Below are 26,315 nucleotides of genomic sequence, written 5' to 3' on the forward strand. Positions count from 1 at the left end.
GAAGTCCAGAACGGGCCTGTTTCTGGCTTCCGGAGAGTCTCCGGAGCCTGGGGAAGGCCGTTTCCATCCTCCCGATGGCTCAGGGAACCCTCTGGAGCCTCTGGAGAGCAAAAAACGGGCCTAGCAGAAGTTCCAGAAGTCCGAAAATGGGCTTTCTTTCCAGCCTCTGGAAAGCCTCCGGAGTCCGGTGTGGGGAAAAATGCCCCCCCCTTCCCCGCCATGGTGCAGGAAGTTGAGTAGGCTATGCCCACCCAGCATAGAACGGGTTGCTAATATTTTTGAATCCCACCACTGGTTTATAGTTTAGAAGCTTACATTTACACATTGGCAAACTGGATTCCCCTTTCAGTGTTCAACTTTCATTGAAGACAAATACAATTAACTGCACAAGCCAGCAAAGAATTCAATTTTTCAAATTTATGGTTAATGAAATGGTCATTTCAAGTAGCAACCTGGGAAAGAGAGGAAATTTGAGGCTGGGTACTTTTCTTTCCATTAGTGTTTCTGTTACTAATATTGTTGTTTACTATTTTTGTTTTTATGTGAGCACAAGAAGATGGTCAGACCCACACATCACAGCACAAGCTGGCTATGTCTTCAGTCAAAATGGTTAACATCACACAGCACGTCGACTGAATGCAGCTTCATTTGTGCAAGAGCCTAAACTCAGTTACGTTTAGCCTTGATTAATTATGGGGGGAATTTGCATGTCACATCCATTTAACCCATACTGACATTTACATTAATAATATCTCTGTGACATCTGACACACTGTTAAAAACTTGAAGCAGGAGAAAAGAGATTTTTTTGTAGTAACCAGGGTTTTTCATTGCATCTACAGTAAATTTTGCACTTTATTTATGTATCATATAGTAACTACAGAGCTCATGCAATCACTGATATACAAATTTTATTTAAATAAAGCACATAGAGGTATAGAAATAGAGATATATACAGCTAGAGATATAAGAGATAGATAGATAGATAGATAGATAGATAGATAGATAGATAGATAGATAGATAGATAGATAGATAGATAGATATACAGATGTACACATCAGTAGTGGGTTCCAGATTCAGGTGCAACGGGTCGGTGCAATGGGGCCCGACATTTCCCACATACACGCGCAGCGTCCCCCACATGATGCCTCCGTGATGCCTCCACGCCACCTCTGTGACGCTCCAGCTGTTTGGCGGAGCATTGCGCAGGCGCCGTACACTCTGTGCGTGTGCGCAGAAGCACCAAAGAGCTCAAATACAGGTAAGGAGTTCGAGAGGGTGGGTGGGCGCTCCAGAGCACCATACTGGAATGGTACCCAGTGCTCCCAGCAGGCACCAGTACACCCATACTGGGCAAGGGTGGGTTTCAACTGGTACAGACTAGTACAGCCGTACCAGATGGTAAAATTTAGCATGCCTTCCTGTACCTGTTGGTCAGGAGGTCCTGTACTGGAATGCTCCCTCCCCTCCCCTCGTTCGCTCTTTCCGCACAATTCTGCCGAAAAGTTGTCAGAAGAAAAAAGAACTGGTGAATGGCTGGAGTGCGGTGGGGAAGGATGTTGGGAAAGAGGGAAGAGGCAGAGGGGCTGGAAGATACTGGAAGATAGGAACACACACTTCCAGTCCCTCTGCACAGGCTGTGAGTTTTAAAACAGTCTGAGTGAATCCAGGAAGAGGGTAGAGGCAGAGGGCTGGAAGTCTGTGTAAGTTGGTCAGTAATGTTGAAGACTGGCAAGGACAGCCATATTTCCTCTGTAAGTTTTGTTTACTTTGTTTACTTATTTTATTCTTATTTAAGTAGTAAGTGCACAAAATAATAAATTTCTTTTTTATATCTTCTTTTTGTAGGTCATTCTTTGGGGCAAAGAATTCAGTGACATTGACTTGGCCATTCCCACCAGTCACATGACTGCCAAGCTACTCCCACCTGGTCACATAACTTCCAAGCCACTCCCACTCAGTCACATGACTGACAAGCTATTCCCACCCAATCACATGATCACCAAGCAACTCCCACCCGGTCACATGACCACCAAGCCACTCCCACAAAACAGACCATACCTACAGAATATGTTCTAAAAATTTTTTAAACCCATCACTGGTACCGGGGTATACCGCCTGCAACCCACCACTGATACACACACACATATGAAGGAGATATGTGGACAGTACAATAGAGGAGATAATATATTAAGATAAAGCCATAATAAAATCACCATAATATGGAGCCATAGAATTGCAATGGGATAGATGTTATAATTCAGTATCTAAGGAAGCTAACCATTTAACTGCTTTCGTATACAATAGTGGCCAAAATTGTGGAAACTTTTTGGGAAAAGTATTTTTGAGGTTTGATGGCTAACCACTTTTTGGGAGTAGTACCATAAAATTATATATCAATGAGAAGATAATTTAATCAAGAATGTAATGCAACAAAATTTGTTCAATTATTTGTATTCTATGAAAAGTGATAGCCAAATTTAGCCAGCAATAAAACCCAGCTAATAGAAGCAATCATTCAATCATGGTTTTACATACCAGCTGCAGAACTAAAAGACTTGGTTCACTCCATGGGAAGATATGTAAGGCTGTAATTCATGCTAAATGTTGCCCAACTAAGTATTAACTGACATGGTAATGATTTTTGTATATCTCATTTTTTCTATGGTGATAATTACTATATATCACATATTTTTTTCTATGTGTTTCACTTTTATTCTTTACAACTGCTATTCTAATAGCAAATTCTTTATAAAAGTTATTGCATTACATTCTTGATTAAATTATCTTTCCGTTGATACACAATTTTATGGTTCTACTTCCCAAATAAGTGGTGTTATTAGCCAACAAACATCAAAAGGTTTTCCCAAAAGGTTTCCACAATTTTGGCCACTACTATAGCAGCAGTGAGACAAATTCAATTTTGCACTGAAAAGCAGCTTCTTCATATAATGCAGAGCTAAACTATAAAATTTTCCACCATTGGATATAAGCGTGTCCACCTTTTTAAAAAAATTCAAGTAGTAGAGGCCTCTAAATGGCAACTATTTCAGAATTGCTTCTTAACAGCAACAGCGAAGGTCACCGAGACATCAAAAACCAGAGGCCAGATTTGTCTGATCCGCCAAGGCCCTTTTTTGTTTTTCTTAGCCAATAGTGGAAATTTATCACTGTTCTGTCATCCTTTTCTCCTTTCATCTCCCTTTCAAGGACTATCTTATAACATCTGAGGAACAAATAGTAGCCTTGCAGATCAGAGTTGATTCACGCTCTTTTGCTGACTATGAAAAGGGAGGACGCTAGTTTAAATGAAGAAGAACTCGCAAAGCCTGGGTCTTTAGGATCTCATTATTGCTAGCCACACAATAATTTCAGCTTTCAGACGTGACCATCAGGTCCATCCCGGTGGTAGAACAGGCCCATCTCCTCTGCCTGCTTCAGCGGCCTAAAGGAAAAGCCATAAAAACATTAACTTCACCTCAAATATGAGGCTTTCTGAGTCGCTGGCTGTGATTAAAAACTGCTGACGGGGACAGTTAAGAAATATTTCCTGATCTTAGCTGCTGGTGGTAAGATCATGACTTCGCCACGGTTTTTGCAGAACTGGTTCAGTTGGTCGTGCTCAACATGTTTATAGGTCTCCACTCTGGTGCTTGCATCTCCTTCAAGCGCTATTATATTGTGGGCTTCACTGGGCCAATTTGTAAATTGTGATTAGGGTCATTCCAACCATCTCTCTATTTTAAGAGAGTTGTGTAGATTTTCTGCCTACAGCTGTTGTATTAGAGTTGCAGCAGTTCATTTAGTGACTGTTTAAAGTTACAGTGGCATTGACAAAAATGACTTATGGCCAGAGGTGGTATTCAGACGGTTCGGACTGGTTCACCCAACTCTATGTCACCCTACTTAAGAGACATTTTTTGAGCAAAGTGCATGCATGGAAGGCCAGGAGCGTGCATATTTGTGAACTGGTAGGGAAGGTAAGTGAAAACCACCCCTGCTTATGGCCATTTTTCACACTTACAACCGTTGCAGCATCCCCACAGTCATGAGATTTACATGTGGGTGCTTGGCAAACCAACAAACATTTATGACAATCGCAGTGTCCCGGAGTCATACGATCCCCTTTTGCGACCTTCTGAGAAGCCCATGTGCAAACCAGCTTCACTTAACAACCATGTTACTCATTTAAGAACTGCAACAATTCACTTAACAGCTGTGGAGAGAAAAGTTGTAAAAATGGGGCAAAACTCACTTTAACAAATTTCTCGCTTATCAACATAAATTTTGGGCTCAACTGCGGCCATAAATTGAGGGCTACCTGTGTTCCCAGTTTGCTTTTCATTGTGTCTTCGTTACTTTTCTGAATTTTATTTTTTTATTTATAGTTGTGTGTGTGCACGGGCGCACACGCCTTAGCCATTCTGAATACTATTTCTTTGGTAGAAAGAATATTTATTATTTTCAAATATACCCTCCCTTCAACCAAGTTGCTAATACAAAATTGTAAACAAAATCACACTGCAGTTAACTACTTAAAAAGCAAAGAAAAGGGAGAAAGAATGCTGTAGCTTACACCTACATGAGACACAGGTGAGCAGAACAGGAAAGCTATCTAAGCCATGTATAGGTATAGCTCGGGGGTGTCAAACTTGATTTCATTGAGGGCCACCTCAGGGTTGTGTTTGACCTTGGGGGTGTGTGGCCAAGGTGGGTGTGGCCAGCTCAACATCACTCCGGTTGGGGGCACCTGTGGTGGCCTGACTTCTCTGTCAGTGAAATGAGCACCCAAGCTCCCTTTTCGGCTGTGACATGGACTCCGAGCTCCTGCAACCCTCTGCCAACAAAAATGGAGCTCGGGCAAGTTCCATTTTCAGCTGCGATGGCCTCCTGCAATGTTCTGCCAGCGAAAACAGAGCTTGGGAGGGCCACAAACAGAGCTCCATTTTCGCTGGCGGAGGCACTGGGGGCTGGTCCTTTGCTGTTTCCAAGGAGGCCCTGCGAGCCAGATCTAAGCACCCCACAGGCCAGATCCAGTCCATGGGCCTTGAATTTGACACCCCTGGTATAGGTATATGCATATCTATATCCAGGTAGTCATCAACTTGCAACAATTCATTTAGTGACCTAGGTTCAAAGTTACAAGGGCACGGAAAAAAGTGACTTATGACTGTTTTTCATACTTACAACCACTTCAGCATCCCTTTGGCCACGGGATCAAAGTTGAGATGCTTGGCAACTGCCTCCTATTTATGACAGTTGACCTTCTGAGAAGGAAAGTCAATGGGGAAGCCAGATTCACTTAACAACATTAACTTACTTAACATCTGCAACGAATCACTTAATAGCTGTGTCAAGAAAGAGCGTAAAATGGGGCAAAACTCACTTAACAGATGTTTCACTTAGCAACATACAGTTGTGGCCTGTAAGTCAAGGACTACCTGTATATATTTTAAAGGAGAAACGTTATAAAGCCACAAAACAGGATGCCACAATCTATGAAGAATTGGTAGGGATTAAATAAGCAAAAGGCGGGGATTAAACTAAAATGCTGTTTAACTCTAGTTTATTTGATAAATGACAGTGCGTGGAGTTTGGTGACGTAGTATATTATTTGAACACCACCCAATGCCATTTATCAAATAGAGTTAAGCATACCATGACCTACACAAGTACATAGTGATGTGTGCCAGGTGGCATCTTAAAGATACACCCATTTATCATTAAACAAACACCTGTGCTGTAGCAATTGTGCTCTCCGGAATTACTTTCTCACTATTTATATCTCTTCCTTCTAAAGCTCTAGGTCGCAACCAGCCACCATTCTGATCTTCTAAGAATCCTTGTTGGGCTGTCCTTCTATCTAGTTATTCTGGAGCGCAATGCTCTACAACCGTAATGGCGAACCTATGGCATGCATGCCAGAGATGGCACACAGTGCCCTCTCTGTGGCCACACGAGCCGTCGCCCCAGCTCAGCTCCCCTGCGCATGTACACGCACCTCCTGCAAGCCAGCTGATCCTTGGGTCTCTGCCACACATGCACAGAGCGCCGAGGCAATGTGGGGGGTTGCATGTATATTGGTGAGGGGCAGGGCGCATGCATGGGGGCACATATGTGTGGGGCAGGGCACATGCACGGGGACCTCATTTGGGGGGCTTAGGTGCGTGCACGCATTTTGGGTGCTCCGTCCGGAAAAGGTTACCTATCACTGCTCTATAACATCATTTTGAGGGTAGCAAGTTGAAAGAATTTATGCCCAGGATGTGAGGCATCTGTAGACATAGCACTTGAATTGAATTTTTCCATAGCACTTGAATTGAGTTTGGCTGCCACTTGTTAAGACATTTTGCCAAATTAAATCTCAGGTGGGAAAGGGATCCAGGAAAGGGATCCTGCTGGGAGACAAGGACAGTACTTGGCAACTTGAGTGCTGATGCCAACCCTTCTTAAACCACCCCACAGGAGAAAGCTTCTGCATAAATCTCTCCAGGAGCCAGCTGTCCTTCCTCAAGCCAGGGCTCCTGCAGCTGGAGTGAAGGCACAATGGTGTTGTCTTGTTTTGTTCCAAAAAGGCAATTTATTGTTTACGTGTTTTTTTTTAAAAGAACCTCTCCACAACAAGAAACAAAGTGCTGTTATAACAAGAATGCGGCCCCTCCAATCTCCCAGTCCCCCGATATCATATATACATACTGTACTGTACAATACAATACAATACAATACAATACAATACCAGAGTTGGAAGGGACCTTGGAGGTCTTCTAGTCTAACCCCCTGCCTAGGCAGGAAACCCTATACTGTTCCAGACAAATGGCTATCCAACATCTTCTTAAAGACTTCCAGTGTTGGGGCATTCACAACTTCTGGAGGCAAGTTGTTCCACTGATTAATTGTTCTAACTGTCAGGAAATTTCTCCTCAGTTCTAAGTTGCTTCTCTCCTTGATTAGTTTCCACCCATTGCTTCTTGTTCTACACTCAGGTGCCTTGGAGAATAGTTTGAATATTCTATTTGACTATTCTAGTAGTTTGACATATATATATATATATATATATATATATATATATATATATATATATATATATATATATATATATATATATATATATATATATATATATATATATATATATATATATATATAAATATATATAAATATATATATATATATATATATATATATATATATATATATATATATATATATATATATATATATATATATATATATATATATATATATATATATATAAATATTTTGTGTTATATTTGTGCTGATAAATAAATAAAGGGAGACTAGTATAGATCTATTTCAAGCTATTATAACTATTATATATATAATTTTTATTTTGCAAGGAACTCCAGAGAAGAACGTGCAAGGAAGCCAGCTAGATTGCTGGGAGAGCTGCAATCTTCGGGGCGTTGTCCCGGAGCTCCCACGCGCCCACGCAGGGACACCTTCTAGAGATCTGGCCTCTCAGCTTCCCGCCCCACCGTGCGAATTCTCCCCCGGGCGGGAGTGTGTTCAAATCCGTCCACGCCTTCCCGGTTGAGCCTCCCCGCCCTCCTGCGTTGCAGAAGGAGCTCTCCGCCGGATGGCATCGCTGCGGCTTCTCTCCACGGGTGCCAGGTCCGCTCCACTTGCAGCCGGCTTCAGATCCAGGTAATCTTGGCCTCTTTCTGGCCAGTGGAAAGTACGTCTGTAACGCGTGTGCGGATAGTGCTGGCGGTCTGCATTGTGGGAACATCTTAACATGTAACAGGAGTCGCGTGAAACTTTGCTGGGCAGATATTTTTCTCCCTCCTCTTCCTTTCTCTTTTCCTTCTGCCCCAAAATACATTTACAGTACAGTACCAATGGTATTTTTCAAAGGAGCCATAAATATATATATATATTTCTCCTTTTTGGGGGGCGGGCCGTCTGAACTGGCATAAGTTCAATAGTAAGCATTGCCTTCTTTTAAAGCCTTGTCATTTTCTCTCCATTTCTTCCTCTACTGCCTCTTAAATTTTGGGATCACGCTCAAGACGGACGTCGTTTAAAATTCACTTTCCCGCTGTGCTAAAACTTGTCGAAAAGCAGAAGCATTAATTCCTCTTAAAGCCACCACTGATATACCAGGAAGTTTCTTCCCCCGCCCCCCTCTTGCAGTTTTGTTATACCGATATGTACCGCGTGTAAATCTGCACGAAATTCAAAAATGCAGAGACCGCTTTTCAGTTTTGGAGAGCATCTTAAAACCGAGCAGCTGACAAAAAATGATTTAGATTATATTAACAGAGTTGGAAGGGACCTTGTAGGTCATCTAGTCCACCCCCCCAGCAGGAGACCATACACTATTTTGATAGATGGCAACCCAGTCTCTTCTTGAAAGCTTCCAGTGATGAAGCTCCCACAACTTCTGAAGGCAACTTCTGTTCCATTGGTTGATTGTTCTCACTGTCAAATATTAAATTAAATTGGTTGAACTGAAGACAATTAGAGAAATGGATAAAAGTGGAAGAAAGATTTGAGGAGAAAGATAGAAAGTTTGAAATGATTATAAAAGAATGTGAGGTGAATGAAGAATATTTAAAGGCTCTCTCATCCAAATACTTTATCTTGGTGCATTGAGCTTCATTTGATTACTGGATTAGAGAGTGATCTAGATTTGCACAATTCAGTAAACCATCAACTGAACAAATAGAGTGGATATACATAACTCAGTCTTTAAAATCCTAGCCAAGATTAAAATAAAGGAAGCTTAATGCATTGCATGAATACACAGAAACACACATACACACAAAAGCTTTGCACTCAATTTTGAAATTCTCTACCAGATTTGTAAAGTAGAGAAAAGGGGGGGGGGAGGAGGATTACAAGAAGAAATTCTTCAAGAATTTCTTAAGAACAGAAATTATCCTTTTTACAACACTAACCATTCTACTGGAAAGGAGTGATGTCTTGATGTCTTCCCTGGGATTTATTTAAAATGTGGGGAAGAAAATTTTGGGTAAAAGTACAGGTAATCCTTATTTAACTACTGCAGTTGGGACTGGCAACTTGGTCATAAAATGAAGGAGTCTATAAATGAAAAAAAAAGATTGTTTATTATCTTATTTCAGCTTTCCTTTGCTTTCCTAGTCCTGGGATAGTTGTGAAGGTGAGAATAGGCTGTAAGTTGCTTTTTTATCACTGTTGTAACTATAAACGGTCACTAAACAAGGCAGTCACAAACAAGGTATTGAATGAAAGCTGCTAGGAAAAACAAAATACAGAAGGATTTGTATCTCTGTTATTTGAGACTCTGTTGCCTGTCCATAAAATAGAAAGGGATTTTATAGATGCATGTGTAGCATAAATGATGAATGGAGTTCATCAGTTGCAATGGAGGCCTGAGGCTTATTTGATCCTGAAAATATTATGGCACCAGTGACTCAAAAGGAACAAGTAAGTCACAGCATTACAGAATATTAGTTATGCTCACAAGGATTCATTGCACTGAGCCATTAGTTGTTTAATTATAATTGGCTGGTTTATCATAGCACTCCAAGCCAACACTTTCTCTCTTTGTCAGGCAGTGGGGTGATTTTACAAGGTGGCACATCAATAAATAAAATAATGAATAAAACCAAACAACCACAAAGTACTTTGTGATCTGCAAACTCGGTCATAGGAAACTGTTTTATTTTCTTAAAGTTGATTAGATCAGTCTTCTACAATATAAATTTTCAAAATTGCAGACAATATCCCTAATGGGTTTTGGGGTTACACTTCAGTCACAATAGAGTGATGAAGATAGCGGTCCATCTTATCTCACCATTGCCAAATTGAGGACATTGCAACATTGACCACCGGTAAATCCCAAGAAATGTGATGTGATTTCCCAGATTAACACACTATTTGCCAGTCACACTTTTGATGAATCACATAGTAGTGTAATGGAGGTTGAATTGTAACGATTTTAGGGAAACATCCATGTCAGTTTCTTGGCAATGATATTGAAGTGCCTTGCTACCTTCTGGAATTTTTGTTTTCAATTTTCAAGGGTTACAATCCTAGTATTTCCTGGTGGCCTCTTTATCAGTTGTTTTCAATTTCCAAGGGTTACAATCCTGGCCTCTTTATCAGTGCCAACTAGATATAAAGTTGCTTAGCTTTCTTTAGTTCAGTTAAAGTAGGGTGGTGCCTCCTTCTGCAGTTTAGTGTTTATTAGAGTCTTTCTAAGCTTGATATGAATTCTGCAAAGATACCGTAGTTAATGTCTGTGTTTTAAATAATTTAGGGCAGTGGTCACCAACTGGTGGTCCGGGGACCACTGCTGGTCCGTGAGAAAATTTTGGTGGTCTGCAGAAAAATTATTTGCATTTCTTATTTTGCACTAAATCAGGTGTCCTCAAACTACGGCCCCTGGGATGGATACGTGCAATGGACACTTATATTGCTGCAGAGAGTCTCTCTCTTCAGGGTCATTTTGTGCAGATTGGAGGGGGGCAGAAATTCTGACTTGGGGTCTGCTTCGGCCTCCTGATCCGGGGCTTTGGGCGAAGGCTGGAGGGAAGTGCCGTTGGTGGCGAAGAGCCAGAGGGTCTTCGCCATCTCAGCCTGCTGAGCCTCCAGGCGCTGGTACTTGGTCTTGTATTCCCCCAGGTCTTCCCTCTGCTTAGAAAGCCTGTGCTCGTAGTCCTCAGGTGCTTCCACTGAGCCTCCTTCTGGGTCAGATCCAAATTGAACTGAGCTGTTTCGCCAAATCTTTCTCATGGTGGCGGGTTAGCGCCAACAACTGCTTCCTGTTGGGGCCCTAAGGAGCCGTGGCAGGTAGGAGAGGAGTGGCGAGTAGAGGCTGGCGAGGCGCACCTCGGCGTGAGTGACATCAACTTGACAACACCCACCCAGTCACATGACCACCTAGCCATGCTCACCATTAGGCAGGTCATACGTCCGTGGGATTTAAAATTATGAATTTAGTGGTCCAAAAGGTTGGGGACCTCTGTTTTAGCGGAGGAAGAGAGATTTTGTCAGGTAAGGAGTTATAAAATGTGAATACTTATAGAGCAGTGATGGTGAACCTTTTTGTAAATGCGTGCCGAAATTGTGTGCATCTGCACACATGTGTGCCCCACGCCCATAATGCAGTAAGGAGCTTAGGCGGGCAGGTGGGCCCTCTGGAGCACCGTACCGGAATGGTACCCGGTGCTCCAAGCAGGTTCCAGTATGCCCATACCGGGGCGTACTGCATGTAACCCACCACTGGTTTTCACCCCCCCCCCAGGCTCAGGAGGCTTTCCTCAAGCCTCCAGGAGGGCAAAAACGGCCTCCTTCGGGCTCCAGAGCCCTTCTGGAGGCTGGAAACATGCTCTGTTTTTGGCACCAGGAGGCTTGCGTCTGGAGCCTGGGGAGGGCAAAAAAACAGATTTCCAGAAGTTCAGAAATGGGCGTGTTTCCGGCTTCCAAAGTTTGGGGGAGGACATTTTCGCCCTCCTCAGGCTCTGGAGGCTTTCCTGAAGCCTAGGGAGGGTGAACATGGCCTCTCTTGGTCCTCCAGAAGGCCCAAAATCAGCTGGGTGCTGAAGCTGATGCCTCGCCTGCCAGCAGATATGGCTCCGCGTGCCAGCTGTGGCACACGTGCCATAGGTTTACCATCACAGTTATAGAGGGTACAGTAGTAACAGGACATTTACCTGTTGGTCGCAATGGCCCTTTGTGTGGGACATTTTTGTTGTGGGGAGAGTCTTACAATGTTCTAGAGTTAGCGGCTTTTGAAATTTAGAAACAGTTAATTAATATAAGTATCTCATTGGTCTGTGAAGGTGGGGTGGGGGCTTATAACTCTAGACCAGGGATGTCAACTGGCGGCCTGTGGGCCGGATGCATCACGCAAAAGCCACGCTTACCCCAGCTTGAAGACAAAAAACATTGCACTGCGTCACGTGACATCAGCATGCCACGCCGAGTTTGACACCCGTGCTCTAGAGGAACGCTCTTGGATAGAACAGACAAGTCAAACTATCAAAAGGCTAAGAAGGGAAGGAGTGGCCTGTCATATGAAGAGGTATGCCCATGTTTAAATAACCAGCATTATATGGATAGAGTTAAGTAAATAAGTAAATAAGTTTACTTTAGCCAGTCTTACAGCGTTAGACTTCCGGCCTCATAATCCTTGTTATACTCACCATAGGTTGTGAGAGTTGAAGTCTAAACCTTTGCAGGGCTTAATGTGCTATCAAGAAAATTATCATTGGTCAGTTCTACGACAAAATATAGATGGGATTTGAGTAGCTAAAGTCCCTTATTAGACATACATACAGTATGTCTATCCTAGGCTTTATCTAAATTACTGATAGTTATTGATAGTTTATTGCTGAAGCTAGCATAAGTGGAGTTCTGTCCACGTTAGGACGCTCCATAGACTCTGCAGTTGCACTGTCATAAACTTTGTTGCCTCTGTGTGACTTAGATTTTGTTAGAGATAGAGCACTGGCGTGTTGGATCCAGGGACTTGAAGGAATATTTAGTGATGAAATAATGTCATCATTTGCCAAGGCTTCAGACTTGCTTCCAAAACTGCCTACAGTTGGTCCTGGACTTAAAAAGCATTTGGATAGAACACAACAGAATAGGATTCTGTATTGGCCAAGTGTGATTGGACACACAAGGAATTTGTCTTTGGTGCAGATGCTCTCAGTGTACATAAGGAGAATAAAATACATTCAACAAAAATAAAAGTTATACTTAGTTATACTCAAGGTTACTAATAAGCTATCAAATTGTACTAGGAAACAATAAAACAATATAAATTGAAAGATACAAGCAGTATGGTTATAGTCATACGTGGCACGACAAAACCGCGGTCCACTAAAGCGCGCCCGATTAAAGCACGTACCTGACGTCATCAGCAGCGTGACAAATACGACCGCGGAGATTTTAAAAAGTGCTTTTAAAGCAAGCCGATTCACGTAAAGGTAAGGGTTAGGGTTAGGGTTAGGTTAAGGGTTAGGGTTAGGTTTAGGGTTACGTTAAGCGTTAGGGTTAGGTTTAGGGTTAGGTTAAGGGTTAGCGTTAGGTTTAGCGTTAGGTTAAGGGTTAGGTTTAGGGTTAGGGTTAGGGTTAGGGTTAGGTTTAGGGTTAGGTTTGGGGGGGGGTTAGGAAAGGTTTTCGCGTTAATTTTAAATTTACCGCTCACAGCGTGATGTTTTCGTCGCGCTGTGATGACGTCAGGTACACGCTTTTGTCGAGCGCGCTTTAGTCTACCGCGGTTTTGTGGTGGAACCATAGTCATAAGTGGAAAGAGATAGATACTAGGAAGGAAGAGCAGAATAATAGTAATACAGTCTTAGTAAATTATTTGACAGTGTTGTGGGAATTAGTTGTTAAGCAGAGTGATGGCATTCGGGGAAAAACTGTCCTTGTGTCTAGTTGTTCTGGTGTGCAGTGCCCTATAGCGTCGTTTTGAGAGCAGAGGTTCAAACAATTTATGTCCAGGATGTGAGGGGTCTGTAGATATTTTCACACCCCTCTTTTTGACTCTGGTAGTCTACGGGTCCTCAAGGGAAGGCAGATTGGTAGCAATTGTGCAATTCTAATGATCCGTTGAAATCTCTGTTTGTCTTGTTGGGTTGCAGAGCCAAGCCAGACAGTTATGGAGGTGCAGATGACAGATTCAGTAATTACTCTGTAGTTCGTTAACAACTGTTCAAAGATGGTGCTGAAAAAATTAACCATGACCAGTCCTCACACAAACATTGCAGCATTTCCCATGGTCACATGATCAGAATTCAAGTGCTTGGCAACTGGACAAACATGTATTTATGATGGTCTCAGTGTCCTAGGGTCATGTGATTTCGTGTAATAACCAATCAATCAATAGTTAGGCTTATATACCGCTTCATAGGGCTTTCAGCCCTCTCTAAGCGGTTTACAGAGTCAGCATATTGCCCCCAACAACAATCTGGGTCCTCATTTTACCCACCTCGGAAGGATGGAAGGCTGAGTCAACCTTGAGCCTGGTGGGATTTGAACAGCCAAACTGCTGAACTGCAGTCAGCTGAAGTAGCCTGCAGTGCTGCATTTAACCACTGCGCCACCTCGGCTCTTAACCTTCCCAGGGGTTGCTTCTGACAGGTAAAATCAATGAGGGAAACTGGATTTACTTAACAATCATGGTGATTCACTTAATGTCTATGGCAAAAAGATTGTAAAATCGGATATGAGCCACTTAATCACCACATCACTTAGTGACAGACATTCTGGTCCAGGGGTGAAATTCAGTAGGTTCTGACAGCTTCTGGAGAACTGGGAGTGGAAATTTTGAGTGGTTTTGAGAACTGGCAAATACCACCTCTGGCTGGCCTCAGAGTTGGGTGGGAATGGAAATTTTGCAATATCCTTCCCCCTGCCACGCCCACAGAATTGGTAGTATTTTTTTTTTAAATTTCGCCACTGTTCTGGTCCCAATTGTTTTGTCATTAACATTTTTATTGAACCATGAGGTATTATAAAATACAAAGTAAATAGAAAAGCAGTGGGGGCAGAAAGGGGGAAAGAGGAGTGAGAAAAATAAGGAGGAGAAAAAAGAAAAAGAAGCATTGACTTCCCATTTTCTCTGTTACGGTAAAATTAGGCATTAACATCAAATATTTCATAATAATATGAACAGGCCATTTCTCTAAAGAGCTATCAGTCTAATCAGTAAAGCCCATTCTGGTCCCAATCGTGATGGTAAGTCAAGGACTATCTGTAAATATATGGATTCCTGGATGCTTCAGGGCTAGAAAGCATCAGTTCTCTTAAACTTCCTGCCGAAAATAAGGTTAGCAAAACGTTGAGGCCACATGACCTTAGCCACAGCAGGAACAAGAGAGAGAAAAATAAGTGAGAAATGAAAAATCTGATTATTATATTATACCCGCTGCTAACAAGCTTCTTCCTATGCCTTAAATGCAAAAAAATCTGTGCGCAAGAACTTTTGATAATGGGGGACTTAATATGGAAGCTTTAAATTTTATTGGTCTTATTTTGCTTGCTTGCACACACTCACATGCAAGGGCTTAGAAAAATGCAAGGCAGCTATCATCATAATACCCAGTAACAGTGGTAGGTTCCGGATCCCGTTGCAAATGGTACGGTTGCAATGGGGCCCGGTGTCCTCCACATGAACATGCGCAGCGGGCGCTTGCATCTTACCATCTACCAATGCCTCCACAAGCCTCCGCGATGCTTCAGCTGCTCGGCGGAGCATCACGCAGGTGCTGTATGCGCCATGCATGTGCGCGGAAGCGCCGAAGGGTTTAAAGACAGGTAAGGAGCGCGGGCAGGCAGGTGGGCCCTCCGGAACACTATAAAAAAGATAGTGAGACTCTTGAACAGGGCTGTCAAACTCATGGCCCGCAGGCCGATGTGTCACGCGCTGGCAACACCCACGCCTGGTTTAGCGAAGGGCGGGAAAAGTTGTGATACGTCATGTGATGCTGCTGTGACGATGCAAGTTTGACACCTGCTTTAGAAGGAGGGCAGAGAAGAGCAACAAAGAGCCAAGGTGGCGCAGTGGTTAAATGCAGCACTGCAGGCTACTGCTAGATCAGCAGTTCAGCGGTTCAAATCTCACCGGCTCAGGGTTGACTCAGCCTTCCATCCTTCCGAGGTGGGTAAAATGAGGACCCAGATTGTTGGGGGCAATATGCTGACTCTTAGAGAGGGCTGAAAGCCCTATGAAGCGGTATATAAGTCTACTGCTAAGTCTACTGCTATTGATTAGGGGACTGGAGGCTAAAACATATGAAGGACCTGAGCATGTCTAATCAAGAGAAGGAAGAGAAGGACCAAGAGAGACATGATAGCAGTGTACCAATATTTGATGGGCTGCCATAGAGAGGAAGGGGTCAAGCTATTTTCCAAGGGACCCGAAGGCCAGACAAGGAATAATGGATGGAAACTGAACAAGAAGAGTTTCAACCTGGAAATAAATATGAAGTTTCTGCCAATGAGAACAATCAACCCATGGGACAGAAGTTGCCTTCAGAAGTTGTGGGAGCTACATCATTGGAAGCTTTGAAGAAGAAACTGGAAAGCCATCTGTCAGAAATGGTGTAGGGTCTCCAGCTTGGGCAGGGGTTGGACTAGATGACCTACAACATCCCTTCCAACTCTTATTATTCTAATTCTAAGATCTTGGTGAAAAGGTTTGTTTGAACCCTTTCCTTAAATCCATGGGCAGTTCATTCTACAATGCAGGTAGTCCTCGACTTACAGCCATTCATTTAGTGACTGTTCAAAGTTCAAAGTTACAACCACACTGAAAAAAAGTCTTATAATTGTTTTTTTACACTTAACAATCATTGAAGCATCCCTATGGTCACGTGGTCAAAATTCGGACCCTTGGCAACTGACTCCTATTTATGGCAGGGTCATGTGATCCTCTTTTGTGCCCTTCTGACAAGCAAAGTCAATGAGGAATCCAGATTCACTTAACATCTGCACTATTAACTTAACAACTGCAGTGACTCACTTAGCAACGATGGCAAGAAAAGTCATAAAGTGGGCTAAACTCACTTAAATGTTGTCTCACTTCGAAACAGAAATTTTGGGCTTGGCCAATTGTGGTCGTAAGACCTGTAATATAGAGCGTGCACCATTAAGGCACCATTAAGGCACCATTCTTTATCTGGGTGAAGTGTTCTTGATAGGAACAATTTTAATCACATGTGCACTTCTGGTTTGTTTGTTTTTAATTGACTTTGCAACATTGCGTAAATATGCACTCCTCTTTACTTTCCGGGCACACCCTTTCATTGGAAAGGTGGAAAGTGGCAGTAAACTACTTTGTCAGGGTTCCAAGTAACGAAAGAAGACTCCGAGGGCTGAGTTTCCTCAAAGTTCCATTTTATTAGAGATGTCATATTGGCACATCTGGGAAAACCCGAATCTGAAAGCTCCCGGGTTTTCCTCACCCCAAAGAAAGTTCAAGTCCCTGCCCAGCACCCACATGTCCATCACATGGCCCAATCAGGCACCATCCAAAACTGAAGATGCTTCCCAGTCACACCATCGCAGCTGCAGGGCAAGATGTCCTTGACTCTCTGAGAAAAGAGCATTGTTATTACTATATATCACCCATACTCCATATAACCCCCCTCCCATTTTCCCACAGTAGAAATTATGGCAAGTCTGAAGGCCCAAATGTAAAAGATGACTTCCAGGTCTGACACACTGACTTTTGCAATGCACACGTATGACGTTACCGTTAGATATTACATGTGTTGCTTATGCATCATGTACAGTGGTAGGATTCAATTTTTTTTACTACCAGTTATGTGGGCGTGGCTTGGTGGGCGTGGCTTGGTGGGCGTGGCAGGGGAAGGTTACTGTAAAATCTCCATTCCCTCCCCACTCCAGAGGAAGGATACTGCAAAATCCCCATTTCCTCCCGATCAGCTGGAACTCCGGAGGCAGAGACTAGATGGGGGCAGGGCCAGTCAAAGGTTATATTTACCGGTTCTCCGAACTACTCTGCTTTCCACTACCGGTTCTTCAGAACTGGTCAGAACCTGCTGAATACTGATCATGTATGATGTGACAGTTAGAACAAAATAACCTTATTTTTCTACAGTCCCCAGAAGCCTTGCTGGTTTGTTTTTGGTTATACTGTGCTTCATAAGTAGTTGTTAATTTCCACGAAATGTACATAATGTACCATTTGTTGGAATTTTGTGTATCAATTTAAACCTCTGGCCAGCTGCTTTGGAAATCAAATTTGTAGGTTGAAAAAAATATATCATTTTCCTTCCTTCAGGTCAGATTTTACCTGAACAGGTTAAAAACCCTTCTTTTCCTCCTTCCCTCTCTCCCTTTTTTTTTTGCATGCCAGGCTGCCTGCCTGTTTTTATATTATTCTTTGTAAAATTGTGAATATCTGTTACCTTGTGAAAGATCAGAAAACCTACATCTCATGCAGAAGAGAATAAAGAGTCCTTGGTGCTCTCTGAGCATGGTTGTTTTCTTGCAGACATTTCATTACCCAAACTAGGTAACATCATCAGTGCTAGTGACTAATGCTAGCACTGATGAAGTTACCTAGTTTGGATAATGAAACTTCTGCAAAAAAAACCCCAAGGAAGCTCAGAGAGCACCAAGGACCCTCACTTCAGCCCTGAGGTACAAATATTTTCCTTTATAGAAAAGAACAAGCAACTTATTGTACCTGTCTTGAGGGACATTGGATTTTCTGACCCTTTCTGTTCAGCTGGGGTGGAAAATCCAAAGTATTAAGAGTCAAAAAGTTACAGAAGATTACTGGTCCCCCATCCCTGCCTAACTGTCATATAAACCTGGCCTTTGCATGCCATAGGTTATGAATGTACACTACGCAGCAATTTAGATTCAAAGATGAAGGAATGCTTTGGAGCAAATCAGAAAAATGGGCCTGCATTTTCACATATAGCTGCCTGCCATAGGATCCTGGGAAAAGATGTGGCTGCTTTAAGTAATGGCAAACAGGAGCTAGATTCGTCCTGCTGCACACTTCCAAACACCTTTTCACCTTCAGATTTGAAACTCTGCCCAATCCTAATATGCGTATATCCTTAAATGTTTCATTTGTTCCTTCCATTCCATCATCCGTTTCAGAGCCAAGAAGGGCTCTGAACTTAAGCTTTATTTTCTAGACGGGACACAAGAAAATGTATCCGTGGTTAATAAATAATAAAGTCCTACGCAAATCCATTTAGATGAGGCTTGAATATGGCTTTTTGCCATTTCTCACTCTACTCATAGTTAGAATTTTTATAATAATTGACATTTACCAGGTCACACAACCTAAGGGGTTAAGATCTAGGTAAAATAAAGGAGGTGAGATTTACAACCACAGATGAATTAACCCGGAAGTTAATTTGTTTATTTGATAAAGTAAATATTTACTTACATTTCTCTTCTGTTCTAAAAGCTGCTGAATCAAATATTTATAAATGATACAGAAGGCACAAAGAGATCTGAGTTTGTCTTTCCACAGATGATAAGTTCTGTAGTCCACTTGTGGAGATTGACCTAAAGCCCATAGCAGAGTAGATCATGGTAGACAGATTCAGGGGTCCCCAGCCTGTGGACTGTGGCCCACTACTGGGCCATGGCCTGTTGGCCACTGGGCTATGACCTGCCAGTGCGCATACATCCCGCTACTCATGCTACCTTTTTTCTGAATGCTGTGTGACCGCTACTCCACAGGTGCCACACTGCCACTACCATCACTGCAGGCTCTGTCCATATGCCACTGTCACCGTGGGTGCTATCGTTCGCAGCCCCATTCGCAAATGTGCAGGCGCGCATCAAAGTGCCTGTCCTCCCCTCTAGCCCGCCAACCCGGAAGGTTGGGGAACTCTAGATTAGAGGACAGGTCTTAATAAGGTAATAGTAGAATCAATAGATCTATATTGGGCAGCACATAATCAAATAAAAGAAAGACATAGAGGCAAGAAACAGAAAAGAATGCAAGAGTAGATAGGGGAAGAGTATAGAATTATTCCACAATTAATTACACAAAGAAAAAAGTTTTGAAATCCGTAGCTTAATTTGAATTTGGATATGAAGTGGGTTTAATCTTAAAGGTAAAGGTTCCCCTTGCACATATGTGCTAGTCGTTCCTGACTCTAGGGGGCGGTACTCATATCTGTTTCAAAGCCGAAGAGCCAATGCTGTCCCAAGATGTCTCCGTGGTCAGGTGGCCAGCATGAGTAAATGCCGAAGGCGCATGGAACACTGTTACCTTACATCAAAGTTGGTTCCTACTTTTTCCACTAGCATTTTTACATGCTTTCGAACTGCTAGGTTGGCATAACCGGGGACAAGTAACGGGATCTCACTCTGTTACGCAGCTTTCTGATCGACAAGCTCAGCGTCTTAGCCACTGAGCTACCACATTCCCAGGTTTAATCTTAGAACACATTTTAAACTTTTATTCTGGATATACAGACATTCTGTATGACTTTTCAGCTCAACATCAAATGTTTCATGAGTAGCAAAGAACAAATCCTCTAGATGGCAGACAATACCAAGGATGGGTAAACATTCTTGTTCATTCTCATGAAAATTCACCCAGTCTTTCCTAATCCCTTCATAACATTCCCCAAGAAATGCTATTTATGGATTTAGGAGATCAGCATTCTTATGGAAGTGATTTCCATATGTTCTGTTCTGCACATGATATGTGACACAATTTGCACCTTTGAATGGCAGTAGGTTGAAGAAACCAAGATCAAAACACAAGGTTTGAATCCAGTGACTTTCTCCACATTGTTTGTTAGGTAGATTGCTAATAAAGCATAATGGTCCAGTTCTTCATTGTGGTTTCTCTGACCCACTTTTGAACTTTCATCCACAGAAGGAGCTTCAAATCAGTAATTGGTTTTGATTATGTTTGTAAGTGGATGACAGCGTATATTTCTTTTTGAAAGTTAACCAGTCCTTTTTTATTTGGCGGGGCGGGGGGATATATCTTTACTGTACAATTTTCTTAGGTATGTATAAGATTTCTATATTCACGATAACAGTATACTATCTGGGTACAATCTCTATTGAATACAGATAATAAATCTTATACACACAATAGTTGTAACTATTATTCTCAATACCTATTCATCTTCATCTTCACTTATCTTTGTTGAAAATTTTGCGTTATTCAATTAAGTCCTCTGTTTGGTTTTATCTATGATCTATTAATAATATCTAATATTATAAACATCCAGTAGGCATCACATTTGTAACCATTAATTTTCAAATAATTATATGGTTTACTTATCTTAATTATTCAATGTTCATTATTCAATTACACAAATGACTTCATCTTTGTTTATATATCTAGATTTCAAACTTCTGCTATTTTATACCCATTAGTAGAATAGTTCCCAAATTTAAAAAGTAGTATTTTCCCCATTTCTGATTTCTGTCTTTAAATCTATTATAAGAGTTAACCATTCCTTAAAAGATATCAATATAGCCATCACTTTGGGATATTAGGAGGAAGGATTTGAAGAATTCTTTTCCCTCCCCACTTAAGAATATGTGTTCCTGCATTAATAGCAAATCTGCTTTGCAAAACTCCATATTTTTACACACCAGATCTATTAGCATACTTAAGCTAATCCTGAACATATTTTAGTTGATGTTACCTTATTGGTGGGTGTGTCAAACTCGATTTCATTGAGGGCCGCATCAGGTTGTGTTTGATCTCGAGCGGGGGGGCAGGTTTAGGCATGGCTGGGGTGGGCATAACCAGGGTGGGTATGGTCAGCTCGACGTCACTCAAGGCTCTATTTTAGGCTGCGACGGCCTCCTGCAGCCCTCTGCCAGTGAAAACTGAAGGGCAGACGGCTGCAGGAGCTGTTGGGGCTGAAAATACGGTCCTTCTGAGCTCCGTTTTTGCTGGCAGAGGCGCCGTGGGCCACACCTTCACTGTTTCCAGGGCAACTGTGCGGGTCAGATCTAAGCACCCTGCGGGCCGGATCCGGTCCATGGGCCTTGAATTTGACACCCCTGCCTCATGGAATTGTTTAAACATTTTTAATATGATTGCAACATATCGTTGCAGGGGGATTTTACAATGTTATGGGGAAGATGGAAACATCTGGAATATTGAGAGTATGTGATGGGTATTCTAGGAAAATGGAGACAAACCACCCTGCTTTAAATATTCAGAGTGCTCACTATCATCAAAATAGTTTTTCCTCTGTTTTGGGGGAAACCGCTAGGAATTATTCCAAAGAATTCACCATTTTATATTCTCATAACATTTTGGTGTTTGGGTGAGGTGGGGAGATATTGTTGAAAATAAAGATCAGGCTGGCATTTTGCTCTCCAGCAATTCAATGTTCTTATTTTTTAAAAAAATATTTTAAAAATAATTATTATTTTTTTTAAAAAAATCTAACATTCAGATAAGCTGGGGACTTAGATAGACGCAGAGAAACATGTTGGCAAATGGATTTTGGATTCTGAGCATTTGACTTAGGGTATTGTGTGAGTTGAAACACATGTGGTTTGCTTAGCAAAAGCATTTAAACAAAGCATGGGTGGCTGAACTAGGACAAACTAGTCTGAAAAGAGGAAGGAACAGAAGAGATGGAACACAGACGAAGTAGAACCTGCATGAAAATTAAGTGATCTCAGCCTGTTCAACCGGGAATTTGAAAGTGTTTGCCGTTCACTTCATTTAGCACTTCATTTGATGTTCATCACTCTGGTGGACCTCCAGTCTGTTAGAAATCCATATTCTTTTTCTCCCATGCTTTGCTTCTCAAATTATAAATAAACCCTATATTACAAAACCAGTTTAAATGATAATGTTAGGACAAGGAAGGTTTGCATGCTTTATTGCTAAACAGTCATACAGATAAGAACCAACTTGACTGATATCCACACTTCACATCATATACTTTCTGCTAACAATGGTTATGAAATATATCAGCCAGAACTAGTGTATCCAAAGTCCAGAATTTCTGGCTCCTAAAACCCTCTCAGGAGTGTGAATACTCCAACCCAGCCCAGGCATTAAAACATATTTAGTTTAGTAAAAAGAAGGACTAGGGGAGACATGATAGGCAGTGTTCCAATATCTCAGGGGCTGCCACAAAGAAGAGGGAGCCAAACTATTCTCCAAAGCACCTGAGGGTGGGACAAGAAGCAATGGGTGGAAACTAATCCAGGAGAGAAGCAACTTAGAACTGAGGAGAAATTTCCTGACAGTTAGAACAATTAATCAATGGAACAACTGGCCTCCAGAAGTTGTGAATGCTCCAACACTCGAAGTTTTAAAGATGTTAGATATCCATTTGTCTGAAGTGGTGTAGGGTTTCATGCCTGAGCAGGGGGTTGGACTAGAAGACCTCCAAAGTCCCTTCCAACTCTGTTATTCTATTCTAACACAGTTCCCCAACCTTTCTGGGTTGGCGGCCCAGAGCGGGAGGGAAGGGGGAAAGGGGATGGTTTTGTGGGAGAGGAAGGTTTGTGCACACCCATTGCTTGCACGAGTAGGAGTAGGAGGGCATGTGACACACGAGTGAGGCCTTGAGTGGTTGTGTGATTGACGCAACGAGCGCCCGCAATATTTGTGAGATTAAGGCCTCAATCCCCTCTGATGCTCGTGCGAGTGAGGCAGTGTGTGCACACATATGCATATACACCAGCTGGCCACTCATGCAGCCTAGTTGTGAACAGGCCACGGACTGGTTATGGGCTGCGGTCCATAGGTTGGGAACCCTCAATTTGCTGCTGTTAGTTGCGAATTCGTGTCCGAGCCATTGTGACCCCATGGACAACGTTCCTCCAGGCCCTCCTGTCCTCTACCATCCTGTGGAGTTCAAGCTCAAGCCCACTGCTTCGGTGCCTCCATCCAGCCACCTCGTTCTCTGTCGTCCCCTTTTTCTTTTGCCCTCAGTCTTTCCCAGCAATAGGCTCTTCTCCAGTGAGTCCTTCCTTCTCATTAGGTGGCCAGAGTATTTGAGTTTCATCTTCAATATCTGGCCTTCAGCTTCATCCCCTTCTGCAATTTTACATGTGGAGACCCAAGCAAAAAAGCAGTAAGCCAGTCTGATCAATCAGTGTTTAAAAGCTAGTGCAACATACTGTTTGTCTCCATGCAGTAAAAATGGAAAAGAAATGATAAGGCTTGTAATAAGCAATAGTGCATCTCTTGCTAGTAAAGGAAACCACACTGAATGAGTTGATCAGCTCAATGTGCTGTTGATGGACAGTATCAAGGCAAGGGTTTTTCCTCCTTAGTAAAAAAAGTAGTCTCTTTCCAGTCAAGCTTGACTCTTGCTAATCATTGACGCCTTGGAAATCCATGTAATTTTAAAGGCAGGTGCCCAGCTGATAAGGATTCAACAGATGATTGGGGATACAGACAAACCTCCAGGCTCCTGCATTATCAGTAAAGAGACCTGCCACCTGGGCAGCTCAAGCGGAAGCTGTTAAAAATAAATTATATAAAGCTCCCCCCTGCTGCCCTAGGAAGTAACTTGTTTCTGATGGAAAATAATTTGGTTCCTGAAATTCTTGCGCTCTGTATCTCTTCCCTGTTCTTATTAAGAAAATCGTGTTTTTTATGCCTTAGATTTCAACTGTTGGCAGCCCATATATACCTTGTTTCCCCGAAATAAGACAGGGTCTTATTTTCTTTTGACCCCTGAAATAAGCACTTGGCCTTATTTTCAGGGAGTTTTCATTATTTTTGAGGTGCAGGAGGTGGTGTGAGCGGGGTCAGCTCATGGCTGCTACTGTGTTGCAATATTTTCAGGGAGGGCTTATTTTCAGAGGAGGGTTTATTTTAGCGCATGCGCTCAAAGGCCCAATTGGGCTTATTACCTAGGGAGGTCTTATTTTCGGGGAAACAGGGCAGTTTTCTTGGTAATTGATACGAAAGTTGTTATTTTTCCCCCTTTTCTTTTTAACTTCCTAATCTAGCTGATGATAGTGGCATTGATGCAATGAACATGAATTTGGGCAGATTCTGGGAAACAGTGGATGATGGGGGTGGGTGACTGGCAGCGATGGGTTTCACATTTTGTTACCACCGGTTTGCTGTGCGCTTACCCTTCCGCACATGTGCCCGGCTTTCCGCACATGCATTTTACTCATGTGCACACTTTCTGCGCATGCGCCTGGCCTCAAAAATGTGCCTAAATAGAACGGCATAGAGCCCACCTGCAATTTCCACTACTGGTTCGGGTGAACTGGTCTGAACCGGCTGAATACCACCTCTGGTCGGTGGGCTGGTATGCTATGGTCCATGGGTCTGCGAAGAGTCGGACATGACTTAACCAAATCCAGCCTATAAATTTCCTTGTTTTCTCCTGTCCGAGATATAATATGATGAAACTCTTCTTAGGTTTGGAGCCAAAATAAACTAGTTGCTTCTTTTTCTGATTTTTTTTTAAAATTAAGCCAGATATGGAATGGGTGAAGTGCAACTTGTTACCCTCTGGGTTAAATTGAGAGGATAGTAATAGCACTTAGATATATATACCGTTTCATAGGACTCTTTAAAGTGATTTACAGAGTCAGTATACTGGCTCCAATAATCTGGGTCCTCATTTTACCCACCTTGGAAAGATGGAAGGCTGAGTGAACCTTGAGCCGGTCACGATCGAACTCCAGGCTGTGGGCAGAGTTAGTCTGCAATACTGCATTCTAACCATTACCCCACCACAGCTCTTAATTTCTATCCCCTGCAAAGAAAGACATAAAAGGGGGGATTTGTGGAGAATAGCAAGGAAGAAACCAATGGCTTCCTGTGATGAGCACTGATGTTCATCTCATATTTACCCAATAGATGGCACAAGATTTGTGGAGAAATATTCTATATTTCTATAGAATATAGAAGGACTACCGTATAGACTACCTCTATACAGGTAGTCCTCAGTTTACAATCACAACTGAGCCCCAAAATTCTGTTGATAAGCAAGACATTTGTTAAGTGAATTTTGCCCCATTTTACGACCTACCTTGTCACAGTTTTTTAGCGAATCACTAGTTGTTAAATTAATGAGACGGTTGTTAAGTGAATATGGCTTCCCCTTGGATTTTGCTGATCAGAAGGTTACAAAAGGGGATCACATGACCCCGGGATACTGCAACCGTCATAAATATGGGTCATTTACCAAGCATCAGAATTTTGATCATGGGGATGCTGCAACGGTCATATGAAAAATGGCCATAACTCACTTTTTTCAGTGCCGTTTTAACTTTGAATGGCCACTAAATGTATTTTTATCAGTTGAGGCTTATCTGTACATTGAAAATGGAATTTTTTAGACAGTGGAAACCAGACACTGCATTGCATAATGAGAACCTTTTACTAGCTGTTCAAGCATGAAGGTAGTTGCATCATACTTTCTACTGGAATGACCAACTGAAAGCTCATAAAATTGTTCTGACAGGCTCTGAACCGAGCAGGACATGCCAGAAAACATTAAAGCAGTTTGACGTGGAAGGATGGGCCAGGGTAGTGGAAGAGGCTGATTGCCAATTGCATGAAATATAGTTCTTAGTTGCAGGTATTTCAGCCAAAGATCATCGTCATTTAACAACCCCATAATCCCTTGCGTGGTGGAGTCTGGGCAACTGGCTGGAGCTAGCAGAGTGTTTTAATGGCCGGATGCCCTTCCTGTCGCCAATGCAGAGATTTGTTCAGCAAATATATTCTCAGTGCGCCCAGAGAGAGAAATACCTGCCTCTACCTAGGATCGAACTCACAGCCTCCTGATTGTGAGGCGAGAGCTCTACCTCTAAGCCACCTCACCGCTCCAATTTCAGCCAAAGGGGATGCAGCCAATTACTGAATTTAAGGG

At 42.4% G+C, this 26,315-nt stretch overlaps 1 protein-coding gene across 1 annotated transcript in view; it reads left to right on the forward strand.

Annotated features, from left to right (window-relative positions):
* Nucleotides 1–7,582: 7,582 nt before the first annotated feature.
* The window catches only part of PLD1 (phospholipase D1), a 171,644-nt gene continuing 152,911 nt past the window's right edge, over nucleotides 7,583–26,315 (forward strand). The window contains exon 1 of the mRNA XM_087725244.1: nucleotides 7,583–7,665. The gene's annotated coding sequence lies outside the window, so the exon portion shown is untranslated. The remainder of the gene's footprint in view (nucleotides 7,666–26,315) is intronic.

Source organism: Thamnophis sirtalis, unplaced genomic scaffold, assembly GCF_051295495.1.
Source record: "Thamnophis sirtalis isolate CommonGarterSnake01/CBP01778 unplaced genomic scaffold, rThaSir2_p1.2 scaffold_11, whole genome shotgun sequence".
NCBI lineage: Eukaryota > Metazoa > Chordata > Lepidosauria > Squamata > Natricidae > Thamnophis > Thamnophis sirtalis.